At 41.8% G+C, this 12,304-nt stretch overlaps 1 long non-coding RNA gene across 1 annotated transcript; it reads left to right on the forward strand.

Moving 5' to 3' along the window:
* The first annotated feature begins 6,994 nt into the window (after nucleotides 1-6,994).
* LOC129144243 (uncharacterized) lies at nucleotides 6,995-9,271 on the forward strand. Its single transcript, XR_008548473.2, has 3 exons — nucleotides 6,995-7,264; nucleotides 7,493-7,712; nucleotides 8,728-9,271. It is a non-coding gene; the product is annotated as an uncharacterized LOC129144243 (long non-coding RNA).
* Nucleotides 9,272-12,304: the final 3,033 nt, after the last annotated feature.

Below are 12,304 nucleotides of genomic sequence, written 5' to 3' on the forward strand. Positions count from 1 at the left end.
TGCTCTGCACACAATCTCATTCAGTAGGCAAGGCAGGTGTTATACTGGACTGTCTGAAAGGTGAACAAGCTGGGGATCAAAGAGGTTTCAGAGAGTAACCAAAAGTCACACAGTAAGCAAGATCTTGACTCTTGATCAGATACTTTTTCTTAATTCACACGACCTCCTTGACTCTGGTATCTATTATGTACACAATAAAATATAACATATAATGGCATGGTAAGTACCAGGGCCGGGGCTATGAACAAGAAGTGCTACCTGAGGACTGAGAAAGGGTGAAAGATCTTGCTAGTGTTTGGGTCAGTTCAAGCCTAGCCTTTAGCCGGGGTCCTCAGTAAGATTCTCTAACTCGGCTGGGCTCGGTGGCTCACGCCTGTAATCCTAGCACTTTGGGAGGCCGAGGCAGGCAGATCACCTGAGGTCAGGAGTTCAAGACCAGCCTGGCCAACATGGTGAAACCCTGTCTCTATTAAAATACAAGAATTAGCTGGGCATGGTGGTGGGCGCCTGTAATCCAAGCTACTCAGGAGGCTGAGGCAGAAGAATCGCTTAAACCCAGGAGGCAGAGGTTTCAGTGAGCTGAGATCGTGCCACTGCACTCCAGCCTGGGCAGCTGAGCGAGACTCTGTCTAAAAAAACAAAACACTCTTGGAAGCGAAGGCGGGTGGGGATCACTTGACGCCAAGAGTTTGAGGCCAGGTGTTTGAGACCAGCCTCGGCAACACAGCAAGACCCTGTAAAAAAAAAAAAAAAGAAAGAAAAAAAATTCTCTAACTCATTTGGTCTTTGGTTTATGTTAGGCCTGGCTCTCCCTCAACCTCAGGACCCTCTTTAAACTCTTCTAATGGGTAAAACTGAAGTTTCTACGTATGCCCATTATTTAGCAGGAATGCCCCTCCTGGATAACTTCACACCTTTGCCCTATTAAAGTGCACATACCTCAAATGACCCATAATGCAAGTATTTCCAAGCAACCCAAGAACAGAAGAGAAGCCCTGTTTCCTCTTACACTGAAATATGACCAAAGTTGTCCAGCCCAGGGTTCCCTTTTTCTACCAAGATGTTGTATGACTTTTCTATTCATAATACATCCATTTGTTTTAATACTAAAGTCTATTTCCCTTCCTCATTTTTTTTTTTTTTTTTTTTTTTTTTTTGAGATAGAGGCTCACTTTGTTCCCCAGGCTGGAGTGCAGTGGTACAATCTTGGCTCACTGCAGCCTCGACCTCCTGGGTTCAAGCAATCCTCCTGCCTCATTCCTCCAAGTAGCTGGGACTACAAGTGTGTGCCACCACACCCTGTTAATTTTTGCATTTTTTGTTGAGACGGGGTTTCATCATGTTGCCTAGGCTGGTCTCAAACTCCTGAGCTCAAGCAGTCTGCCCACCTTGGCTTCCCAAAGTGCTGGAATTACAGGCGTGAGCCACTGCGCCTGGCCCCTCCCTCAAATCTTTGAATAGAATTCTTGTTCCAGGAGGAAGGGCTTCCTGTACTTGTTGGTACACCTCTGTATATCCCTATGGGTGCCTACAACCCAGTTTGAGAAGCAGTTCATGGTAATTTCAGGCCTGCAACTAGAATTTTCCTATTCTTCAACCATGTTCTCACATATGAGAGCTTTAACTCAAGCCCAGTAGTGTGGTCTATTCTCATTATTAAATACTATTCTGTGTACACTACCCCACAAAAGCACATTATGTAGAAAGTCAGTCCTATCCACAAAGACATTCTGAAAGAGGGGTGTATAAAGACAAAGATACAAGCGACATACTTGGAGGTGGCTGTAAGAGGTAGAGAATCACAGAATTTAAGAGGAATCCTGGATACAAATCTGCTAACTAAAACAAAACAAAAATGAAAAACCCCTCACTTTACAAAGAAACATTTTAGGCTCAGTGAGGTTAAATGACTTGGCTAAGGTCACCACCAGTTTATGGAAAATTCAGGACTAGAACCCATATCACCGTCTGTTTACTCTGTAATGTATAGAGGTATGCAAGAGTAAAAGCTAATACTGTAAATAAATATTTACATTTCCTAAAGAAAAATGTAAATGATAGGGCATGGAATGGAGAAAGTAAGGGATGAAGTTAAATAAAGGCCAAGATGCAAGTACAGTCGAGTATACTGGAAGATAAACAGTCAACTAAAGTGGTAGGGACACATAAATACAGGGTGGGACATTTAAATGGAACCATTTGGAGTCATGTAAACTCGGACTGACTTCATTATAGCCTCCCTTATGATACAGAACCGCACGTCAAAACTATTTGCTTTAGTCTTTTGACAAATGTGTTTTCTCCACAGAACCCAAGAGTAGGAGAAGGGTTGAGGGAATCTGGGGGCAGTCTGGAGGTGGTCCTTTGAAGCTGAATGTGAAGTGTGATGGATGGGAAAACCATTACAAATCTCTAAGGGAGGAGGCTCAAAGCGGAAGACAAAGAAGATTCTGGGAGCAATGTTTACTGCCTCCTTTTCTAGCCACATCTCACTCCATTAGCAACACCTCACAGGCTCTGCTCTTCCGACCTCAGGGTCTTTGCATATGCTGTTCCTTCCACCTAGCATGTTTCTCCCTGCTCTAAAAGCCCCTTTCGCCTCCCTGACTCTCATCCTTCAGAACTAGCTTACAAGGCCTAACTTCCTCAGAGGACCTTCCATGGCCCTCCATTAGCTTCTCTCAACACCCTGCATGTTTTCTCCATAGCACTCATCACATTTTGTAATCATATGTTTGTTGGCATACTTAACCTTTATTGAAATGTGACTCTCCCATGAGACTAAGCTTTCTGGGAGCAGGGACTGTGTGCATTTTATTCACTGTTGTGCCTGGGACGTAATAGGTGTCCAATCAATAATTATGGAATGAATGAACAGGGGAGACTGCATTGTAAGGGGAGTGACAGAGAATGGGCCACTGCTCCCCTCACACACCCAAGATGTCAAGCAAAGTATCTCTCTCTGGATCCAGTCTCGGTTACCAGGGTCTGTCTTTCTCTTTTTGTCTCATAAGCATATAGCCATGTTTTCTCTCTTTCTGTGTCTCCTCTGTCCTTAGCTTCCTGAGAGAGCCTTTTAAACCAGCAAAGACAATGTCTGAGAGAAAAGGACTTTTGAGGCCCTGTGACACTGGAGTGCCTCCCACCCCCAATCAGAAGGTGGCAGCAGGGGGCAGTGGCACCATGGGAGTAACTTAGAACCTGGCTCCTAGATGAAGGAGTTTCTCTCTCTCTCTCTGCAGAGCAACCCAGGGTCAGCAGCAGCCGACAGCCACAAAAACTGACTTTAAAAGTCCTCCTAAGAGCTGCATCTTTTGAGTCCCCAAAACAATCACGCCTTGTGCCCCAGGACACGGCGCGAGTTGCACACTTAAAGCAGTTTCCACAGAACCGCATTCAGTTGGTTTTAAACTCTGGGGAAAGCTGGCAGCCTCTTTGTGGGTTTTTTAAAAAACTAGTTAGAGGGACAATTAAACCTTTATGGGCCCCAGAATGTACCTATGCAGACATAAATAAGGATCATTCTTCATCACTGGAGAATCCACTTTCTGGCAACAGATATATTTTTCTGCCATTGCAGGACAGAGCTGAGCTCACGTCTGAGAACCTTTATGATTAAATGGGCAGGTGATGGGGGTTAGCATGAGCAGCGTTAGAACTTTGACCCTAAATTTGGCACAGGCCTTTTCTCAAAATGGATGTATCACAGGCCTTGGGCTTAGCTGGTCTTAAATAAATCACATAAACTCCCAAAGCCTTTCCAGAAAGCCGCCAGGATTTTAGGCCAAGAAAACTCATCTTGCTCTCTCTTTGTGTTACTTCAGGCCAAAATGCTCCATTTGTCAAAGAATCCTGACTCTTTTATTCCCACTCTTAACAACACAATACAATGTATTCATATATTTACAGTGCAGTGCCCTTCAATGGTCCAGATGATTTTTTTAATCCAATAACATCATTAAATGCACCGGGGGCTCTCTTCTTAAAGAACTTTTGAGTAAACTCTTTTGTTAAGGGAAGCGATCTTTCATAAGGCAAATCATCAGTCTCCAATTTGTTTTCCAAATCTGAGATTTTCTTAAACCAGGGTCTACTTTAGATGATGGCTTGTGCATTTTCTTTTATTTTTCTGACTTTGGTTAAGACAAGCTTTTCCTGACTAGACATTATTGGGTAGGGATGAAGGAACCTCAAACACTTGAGAAATAAATCAGTTTCAGTCATTTGTGTCATCCATAATTCTTTAGAACCACCAGCTTAAAGCAAAGCATAATGATCTCCTGACAAAGAACCCAGCCGCACAGATTCGAGGGCCAGCCTATTTGAAGTCCATCTCAAAAGAAATGTGGGGGGAGGGTGTTTAGGACATTATTGTAGTTTTTTTGTGTGTGTGGCCAAGTACATGGCATAATATTTATCATTTTAACCATTTGTAAGTGTGTACAATTCAGTGGCATTAAATAAAATAAATTCACAATGGTATGTAATCATCACCACTATCTATACCCAAAACTTTTTCATCGCCCCCAACAAAAACTCTGTAATCATTAAACAATAATTCCCTGTCCCTTGCTCCCTCCAGACCCTGGTAACCTCTATTTTATTTTCTGTCTCCATAAAGAGAGAACAGTTTTATACTCCAGTTTTTCTCTGGGACTTTTTTTCTTTCCACAGCGGTGTGGCAGGGGAATGGGGAAAGTCGTGGCCATCCTTTTTCACCTTGTAAGTCCTTCCCAGTACTGCCTCTCCACTCCCCTTTCCTTCACCGACAGCGTCTCTAAGATGAAGCCAGAGCTCATTTGAACAGTTTAAACTTGCAGAGGGGCTGCAGTCCCCAGCGGGAACAAAAGGAGGTCACTGGGTCTGAGTCTCTGTTACAAGCTCAGGAATGGCAGGAATTTTGTGACTTCAATAGTCTGAGGAAGTGGAACGCGATGAGCTAGATGGCTGTTTTGGTGTCTGAAGCCTATGTGGCCCCCTGTGTAGCACCAATCAGTTGCAGAGTTACTCACCTGAGATCTGTCAGGGCTAACAGAGATGGGATTGCAGTAAGAGGCACAGAGAGCTCCCTTGGGCACCCTCAAATTCCATGCTGTGGAATTTCTCATTGAAAAACACTGGCTAAGCCACTCACAACCTCTGCAGAATTTACATCTCTTGTACCCATTTGTGGCCAACAGAGGCACACTCAGAATGACTCATATCCTTCAGTTTGGGTTTGACTTTGCTCATAATGCTTGGAAACTCTCAAAGGAGCTAACCTCCCCCGTCTCCCCCACCCTCACACAACTCAGGATAAACAAGAGATTCAGCTTATGAAAAATCTGATTTTTGGTTGTTTCAAGAACTACTTGGGCACCCCCAGTCGCCCCTCCCCAACTTCCAGGACTGTGAGCCTGCTGAGGGGGCCCTTAGGACAACCATGGCAGGGCGATTCAATGGCTCAGAGAAACTGCAAACCATGGGATGGTGGAAGGATAGTCACCTTGAAGGCAGGAGGCATGGATTTCTTCTGCTTCCCACTTGCTAGTGACCCTGGGCAAGTCACGTCACAGCTCTGGCCTCATTTCCCTTATGTTGAGTGGAAGTGCCCTGAAACTCTGAGAATTTGGGAGTGAGGGGGTGGGGGAGCAAGGCTTTCTAATGTCTGGAACTCTTAAAACAGGGAACAAAACCTTTTGTTTCCCATAGGTGCTGACCTTAATGGAAAGAATGGTTGTAAGGAGGAGGAGGAGATTTGGGGAATGAGGAGAGTGGATGGGTGTTTTTAAGGTGTATTTTAGGATAGATTGAGAATTAAGTTTTGGCTGGATCTTTATGAGGAATTGTTCAGCAGGTATCTGGAAATAAGCACCTGGAGTTAAGAAGAGGGATTGGGACTGACAACAGGAGTAGAGTCAGGAGTCATGGTTGATAAATGAAATGGTAATAATACAAGAGACATCTATCAAGTGCTTACCATAATGCTAGGACCTTGGGGAGCCCTTCACGTAGACATGTTCCTACCATACACACAACAACCCTATGACAAATATGTTGTTTTTACACCACTTTACAGATGAGGAGAACTTAAATATCCCCCCAAGGCCATAGAGTGAGTAAGTGGTAAGCCAGGGTCTTGAACCCAGGGAGTCTGACTTCAGAACCCTTAACCTGACTTTTCTATCACCTTCTGAAGCTACAGTGCTGGAGAAGCATGGGAGAAAAGAAATACTAGTGAACAGAATCTTGACAAATACCTGTAACAAAGTACTCCTATACTTGATCAACTGCGACCTAAAATCAGATTCTGAGAAGATGAAGGGGTGGGTCAGAAACAGAGAACTATCCACTTCTATCTAGTGATGTTGGCAGTTGGGATGACTCTGCACAAGTTAAATAATAATGATACCCAAAATATATTGAGCACTCATTATATGCTAGGCACTGTACTAAAAGGACTTCACGTATAGTATCTCATTTAGTTATCTTACAAATCCTACATAAAAGCTACTATAGTGCCCATTTAACAGGAGAGGAAACTGAAGCTTCCAGAACTTAAGGGACTTAACCAGCTGGGAAATCTCAGGGCTGGGAACTCAAAGCCAAGCTGTGTGCTTCCAGAGACAGCTCAAGATTTGCCTCCCGAAAGCAGCCTTTCCTGACCGCCTCTCATAACAGACATGGAGTGAAACCTCTTGGCATTCCTGATTTGTTTCGTGTTAAGATACTCCCTAGTTTGCAGTTAACGCCAATATTTGAAGTCAGTACGTCTGGAAGCTGTTAAAGCGTTATCAGCTGTCTTGAACTACTGTTTAAGTTTATTACGTGCACCTTCGAGTTAATTTAAGACAACTAGAATAAGCAGTAACTAATTTTTGGTCCCCCGAGGCACGCCCAACTGATTCCCACCACACCCAGTTCCATGGAGAAGCTTGATTGGTCCACAGGTTCTGTCTCCCTTACAGTGATTGGTTCAAATAAAAGCACGTGACACAAGTCAGGCCAACGAGGCACAAGGAGAGGTCAGCTGTAGCGGCTTTCGGCAAAGTCCCTCCTCTTTGTACTTCATCAGGAGTTTTTTGGAAAGTGAGAGTCCTTCCTGCTCCAGACTTTGTCCTGCTGGAGTGGGAGGCCGCCTGACTACCAGCTTCACTAAGCGTGGAGAGGCAGGGAGCCCCTGAAGCCCACCCTCCTGCCCGAGATTCCCCAGCATCCAACCAGTACATTCTTGTTGAAGCTGGTTTGTTTTGGGATGCTTGCCGCTCCCCACCCGCGCTGAAATGTGAGCACCATGAGGGCACGCACCCTGTCCGTCTCCACTGCTGCACCCCTAGCCCTTATACATAGCTGGGCACGGAGAGATACCTTATCATGTAGCTGAATGATGAACGAGTGAAGTCATGAATGAACCTAATATAAGCTCAGAGCGGAGCGGGGCGGGGCGGGGCGGGGCGGTGGGGATAGCTGGAAAACACCTTAAAATAATCTAATCCACATCTCTCTTTTCTAGTGTATAGTAAGAAAAGAAACAGGAGCTGCGTGTTAGAAAGTAGTTATCCTAACTAGGGCAAACACTCTCTAGTGCCATAATAAGGATCTTTGGTTACTGTAAGTCAAGCATCCCAGAGGGGCTCTGATGCCACGCCCGGTTCAAGTCGGAGAACAGGACACCCCGAAGGATCCAGCTAAATAAAACTTCAGCGTCAGTTGACGATAGAAATGGAGAGTTGGTAAGAAAGATACAAGATTTTGTATTCAGCATTTATTTTTTATTTTTTATTTTTATTTTTGAGACGGAGTCTTGCTCTGTCGCCCAGGCTGGAGTGCAGTGGCGCAATCTCCGCTCACTGCAAGCTCCGCCTCCCGGGTTCACGCCATTCTCCTGCCTCAGCCTCCCGAGTAGCTGGGACTACAGGCACCCACCACCATGCCCGGCTAATTTTGTATTTTTAGTAGAGACGGGATTTCACCATGTTAGCCAGAGTGGTCTCGATCTCCTGACCTCGTGATCCGCCCGCCTCTGCCTCCCAAAGTGCTGGGATTACAGGCATGAGCCACCGAGCCCGGCTTTTTTTTTTTTTAAGAACATACAATTTTTGTACTAGTTGATTAATGTTTAATGTTGGCTGTTTTGATGAATAAACTTTAGGAAACACACGGTTATGATTCCAGGGGCCTTTAGCATATAGAGCTCCATCTGCATCCCACTTTGGACTTAGGGGCGAGACTATGCAAAGCCTTGTTTGCTGGGAATGCACCTCTCTAAACATTCAAAATTGCAGAATGGAAGTTATGAAGCACTGGCAGACTTCACAACTCCCTTACATTCCATTCCATAGTTTGTCTATGCTTTTTACCAAAATATTTTGTTTCCTTTTCTGAATATCAGACATCCACATTCCACAGAGAAATATTTTCTTTTAAAATCAACTTTATTGAGGTATAATTTTCATAAATGTGCCAATTTTAAGTGTACATTTTGATGTTTTACAAATACATATATCCATGCAGCCACCACCACAGTAAAACAGAATATTTCCATCATCCCCAAAGGTTTCCTTGTCCCCGTTTGCAGTCAGTATCTGTCTCCTTATCCCAGGGCCCAGGCAACCACTGATCTGCCTTACCTGTTCTAAAACTTCATATAAATAGAATTGTACAATATGTAGTTGTATTTGGCAGGTAGAGCTGCCAAAAAATACCACAGACTGGGCGGCTTAAGCAATGGAAATTTATTTTTTACAGTTTTAAAGACTGGAAGTCCAAGATGAAGATGTCGGCAGGTTTGGTTTCTTCTGAGGCCTCTCTCTTTGGCTTGCAGATGGCTGTCTTCCGGCTGTGTCCTCACATGGCCTTTTCTCAGGACACACACATCTTTGGTGTCTCTTCCTCTTTTTATAAGGACGCTAGTCCTATTGGGTTAGAGCCCCAATTCAATAGGTTCCTATTGGATTTGACTTATTGGCCCTTTGACTTCATTTAACTTTAATTACCTCTTTAAAGGCCCCATCTCCAAATACAGTCACATTGTAGGAAAGGATTTCAACTTACGAATTTTGCGAGGGACACAATCAGTTCATAACAGTAGTCTTTTGTGTCTGACTTCTATGACTCAGCATGTCTATGTGATTTATCCATGCCATGGCATCTATCAGTAGCTTGTTCCTTTTAATTGCTGAGTAGAAGTCCATTGTATGAATATATCACAGTTTATCCTTTTATCTGTTGATGGACTTTGGGCTATTTCTAGTTTTTTACTATTATGAATAAAACTCCTGTAAACATCCTAGTATATCTTTTTGTGGACATATATCTTAGTTTATCTTGGGTAAATATCCAGGAGTAGGATTACTGGATGATATGTTGTTTAATTTTGTAAGAAACTGTCAAACATTTCTCCAAAGTGGGTGTACCATTTTATATTTCCACCAGCAGTGTATGAAAGTTTCAGTTGTTCTACATCTTTACCAACACTTGGAACTGTCAATTAAAAAAAAAAGTCATTCTAGTGAGTGTGTGATGGTTCCTTGTTGTGGTTTTAACTTGCATTTCCCTGATGACCAATTGTTGAGCATTTCTTCATGTACTTATTTATCATCCAGATGTCTCATTTAGTGGTGTCTGTGCAAGCCTTTTGCGCTTTTTTTTTTTTTTTTTTTAAAGGACTTTAGGCCAGGTGTGGTGGCTCATGCCTGTAATCCCAGCACTTTGGGAGGCTCAGACACGAGGACCACTTGAGCCCAGTAGTTTGAGACCAGCCTGGGCAACATTGCAAGACCTCATCTCTATGAAAAAAATATATTTTTTAAAAGGACTTTATTTTTTAAGAGCAGTTTTAGGTTTACAGCAAAACGGAAAGGAAGATACAGATTTCTCATCTACTCCCTGCCCCAACGTGTGTAGACCTCCCCCATTATCAATATCCTCTACGAGTGTGGTGCAGTTGTTGCCATTGATGAACCAACAATGACACATCACAATCACCCAAAGTACATCATTTACATGAGGGTTCTCCCTTGGTGTCGTACATTCTGTGAGTTTGGACAAATGTATAATGATGTGTATCCATCATTATAGTGTCCTACAGAGTTTTCACTGCCCTAAAAATCCTCTGTGCTCTGCCTATTCATCACCCTTCCCCACTCCATCTTTAAATTGGCATTGGCAAAGTTTTTTTTTAAATTTTTTTAAATTTTCTATATATTTTTTTGAGATGGAGTCTTGCTGTGTCACCCAGGCTGGAGTGCAATGGTGCAATCTCGGCTCACTGCAGCCCCTGTCTCCCAGGTTCAAGTGATTCTCCTGCCTCAGCCTCCCGAGTAGCTGGGATTACAGGCGCCCACCACTATGCCTGGCTAATTTTTATATTTTTAGTAAAGACGGGGGTCTCACCATGTTGGCCAGGCTGGTCTCGAACTCCTGACTTCAAATCATCCACCGACCTCGGCCTCTCAAAGTGCTGAGATTACAGGCATGAGCCATCACATCCAGCCGGGCAAAGTTGTTTATAATAATCTCTTACAATATCCTTCTATTACTTGTAAAATCTGTCATTAAGTCACTTCTCTTATTTCTGATACTCTTAATTTGTGTTTTTTCTCTTTTTTCCTGATCCATGCCTAGAGGTTGATCAATATGATCTTTTCAAAGAACTAGCTTCTGGTGTCATTGAGTTTCTCCATTGTTTTTCAGTATTCTATTTCATTAATTTCTGTTTTGATCTTCATTATTTCCTTTCCTCTGCTTACCTGGGTTTCATTTTCTCTTCTTTTTCTCATTTCTTAAGGTAGAGGCTGAAGTTATTGACTTGAAACCTTTCAAGTGCTGATTTAGTGGCACCCACAAATTTGGATATGTTGGGTTTCCATTTTCATTCCATTCAAAATACATTCTGATCCCTCCTGCCTTTTTGACTGATAGGTTATTAAGAAGTGCCTTATCTAGTTTCCAAATATTTGGAGATTTTTCTAAGACTCTTTCTATTACTCACTATTTATAACTTAATTCCATTGTGGTAAGATAACTTTTTTATTATGACTTGAATCATTTCAAATGTTTGAGACTTGTTTTATGGCCCAGAATATGGCCTATTTTGTTAAATGTTCCTTGCGCATGTGAAAAGAATGTGCATTCTGCTGTTGTTGGATGGAGTGTTCTATAAGTGTCAACTAGGTCAAGTCGATTGATGGGGTTATTCAAATCCTCTATACACTTGCTTATTTTCTACCTAATTATCTATCGGTTATTAAGAGGGAGTAGTGAAATCTCTGATTATAATTATGATTTTTCTATTTGTCTTTGCAGCTCTATCCATTTTTGCTTCATGTATTTTGAAGCTCTGTTATTAGGCGCATAAACTTTTAGAATTTTGATGTATTGACTTATAATTATGAAATGATATTTATACTTGATAATATTCTTTGATCTAAAATCTTCATCTGATACTCATATAGCCATCCTATCTTTTGATTAACGTTAGCTTGGCATATCTTTTTCCATCCTCCTTTTACATTTTAACATATTGTGTCTCTATATTTTGTTTCTTATAAGCATTATATAATGTCTTGCTTTTTAATCCAATCTGACAATCTCTGCCTATTAATTAGAACATTTAGACCACTTACTTTTGTTTCTCACCTCAAAGAAATATGCGGGTTGTTTTGTTTTAATTGTGGTAAAATATATATAACATGAAATTTATCATCTTAACCATTTTAAGTATTCAGTACAGTAATGTTAAGTATATTCACATTGTTGTGCAACCAATCTCTAGAACTTTTTCATCTTGCAAAATTGAGACTCTTTGCCCATTAAATAACAACTCCCCATTTCCCTCCTCTCCAACTCCTGGCAACCACCATTCTACTTTCTGTTTCTATGAGTTTGGCTGCTCTAGATACCTTGTATAAGTGGAATCCTACAATATAGACCATTTACTTATAATGTGATTATTGACAGGTTAAGTTTAAGCCTATCAGCTCCTTTTTGTTCTATATTTGTTCCATTTCTTTTTTGTTTCTTTCTTTTCTCTTTTTCTCCCTTCTTTTGGATTGATTTTTTTTTATAATTTCACTTTATTTTCTTTGTTGGGTTAATAGCTATAATTCTTTGTTTTGTTATTTTAGCGGTTGCTTCAGGGTTTATGGCTTGTATATCTTATCACAGTCTGCCTTCACCATTTTACATATAAGAATTTTAATATACTTCCATTTCTCCTCTCCTGACTTTTCTGCTTTCATTATCATACTTTTTACTTATTCATATGTTATAAACCATACATCATTTTTTTTATTTCAGCAGTCAATTATCATTGAAAGAGATA

This window comes from Pan troglodytes, chromosome 5 (assembly GCF_028858775.2).
Source record: "Pan troglodytes isolate AG18354 chromosome 5, NHGRI_mPanTro3-v2.0_pri, whole genome shotgun sequence".
Classification (NCBI taxonomy): domain Eukaryota; kingdom Metazoa; phylum Chordata; class Mammalia; order Primates; family Hominidae; genus Pan; species Pan troglodytes.